Below are 1,740 nucleotides of genomic sequence, written 5' to 3'. Positions count from 1 at the left end.
AAAAAAAAAAAAAAAAAAAAAAAAAAGAAAGAAAAAAGAAAAAGAAGAATTTATTTTTTGAGCTCAGAAGAGAGATCTAGGAGAGAGCTACAGATACAAAATTAAGTCTTTGTGAATATATTTAGAAATATGATTGAAGTTAAGTTCCTCTCCAAGAAATAAGATAAAAGATTTTTATGTTCTGTTCAGTTACATTTACAATAATTTATTATCTATTTACAACATGCAAAGTATTGTTGCAGACATATTGAGGGCATGTTAAAAATGAGTAAGATAATCTTTGCTTTCTAGAGGGACATAACCATGAAGGAGATACTTTAAAGTATATGTGGGGCCAGGCATGGTGGCTCATGCCTGTAATCCTAGCACTGTTGTGAGGCTGAGACTGGAGGAGTGCTTGAGCCCAGGAGTTCGAGGTTATAGAGTGCTATGATTGTGCCACTGCACTCCAGCCTGAGTGGTGGAGCAAGATCTTGTCTCTTAAAAAGAGCATTTATGGGTAATACTAGAAGAAAAGTATAGCTATAGTGATGAGATTGCCAGGAGAAAGGGGAGAATTATATTTACTGGGAAGATCTGGGAATGCCTAAAGATTGTGGGTTTTGAGCTGATTCTTAAAGGATTGACAGAATTTCATGAGATAGATGGCAGTTATTCTAGACAGTAAGTAACTTGAGCAAAGGCTTTGAAATAGAAGAAAAGTAGTGCTTATTTTGGGAATACAGAATAAGATCTTGGGGAATAAGATTTGAGAAGGTATAAGGTTGAAAAGTAGGTAGGGCTAAGTTAATGATACTTCATTAGAGTATTTCAAATTTAAGAACTTTCTTTTCAAACATGATATGCTATCCATTTGGATATGCTGTGAGGCAAATTGTATTTTCTTGACTTTTTTGAGAAATACAGTGAAAGCTTGGAACCAAGTCAGCCTATGAAAGGACCTATGCTATTTCTTCCTCTCAATGAGATAGTTATAAAAGGGTGTACTGTATTCACAATGACACAGACTGTTATCGCTAGATTAGAAAATGCCACATGTGACTAACAGCTGATTTCAGTTTCATTTTAGTATTCGATCTTAAAGGTTTACACATTCTTTAACTATACTTGTTTTTAGTGAAAAAGAAGTAAAATATTCCTAGATGAAGATTTTTCCAGAAGGACTTTGAGTCAAAGAAGGCTTTTCATATTTGACAAGTAAGTCTATATTTTATATGTGTTAAATTTGGTTGACAAGTGAAAGTTTCCTAGTTTTAATTTCTTTAAATATCTGGTTTATCTCAGAGAGTTGTACAGTGGGCAAAAGTTAGGTATTTTGTATGGCAGCCAGGTAGCCACATAGCTAGGGTTGATCTTTGGAATTGAATTGAAACTGTCTGTGTTAAGCCATTCTTGCATTGCTATAAAGAAATACTTGAGACTAGGTAATTTATAAGAAAAGAAGGCCAGGTGGGGTGGCTCAGGTGGCTCATGTCTATAATCCCAGCACTCTGGGAGGCCTAGGAGAGTGGATTACTTGAGGTCAGGAGTTCGAAACCAACCTGCCCAACATAGTGAAACCCCATCTGTACTAAAAATATACAAAAATTAACCAGGCCTCGTGAAGAGTACCTGTAATCCCAGCTACTTGTGAGGCTGAGGCAGGAGAATCACTTGAACCCCAGAGGTGGAGGTTGCGGTGAGCTGAGATCACGCCACCGCATTCCAAGCTGGGCAACAGAGTGAGACTCTGTCTCAAAA

General features: G+C 36.7%; 1 protein-coding gene across 3 annotated transcripts in view; it reads left to right on the top strand.

Moving 5' to 3' along the window:
* Positions 1-1,740, top strand: part of XKR9 (XK related 9) — a 71,281-nt gene that overhangs the window by 5,441 nt on the left and 64,100 nt on the right. The window contains exon 1 of one of the 3 annotated variants that reach the window (XM_017544605.2): positions 1,080-1,197. The exons of 1 other annotated variant lie outside the window; for it this stretch is intronic. The gene's annotated coding sequence lies outside the window, so the exon portion shown is untranslated. Of the gene's footprint in view, positions 1-1,079; positions 1,198-1,740 lie in introns of those variants that run through there. One more of the 3 variants, XM_017544606.2, reaches the window with a different exon arrangement.

This window comes from Cebus imitator, unplaced genomic scaffold, assembly GCF_001604975.1.
Source record: "Cebus imitator isolate Cc_AM_T3 unplaced genomic scaffold, Cebus_imitator-1.0 Scaffold9, whole genome shotgun sequence".
Taxonomy (NCBI): Eukaryota; Metazoa; Chordata; class Mammalia; order Primates; family Cebidae; genus Cebus; species Cebus imitator.
Note: the sequence above shows the minus strand (reverse complement) of the source record. Positions and strands in the feature narration are given on the sequence as shown.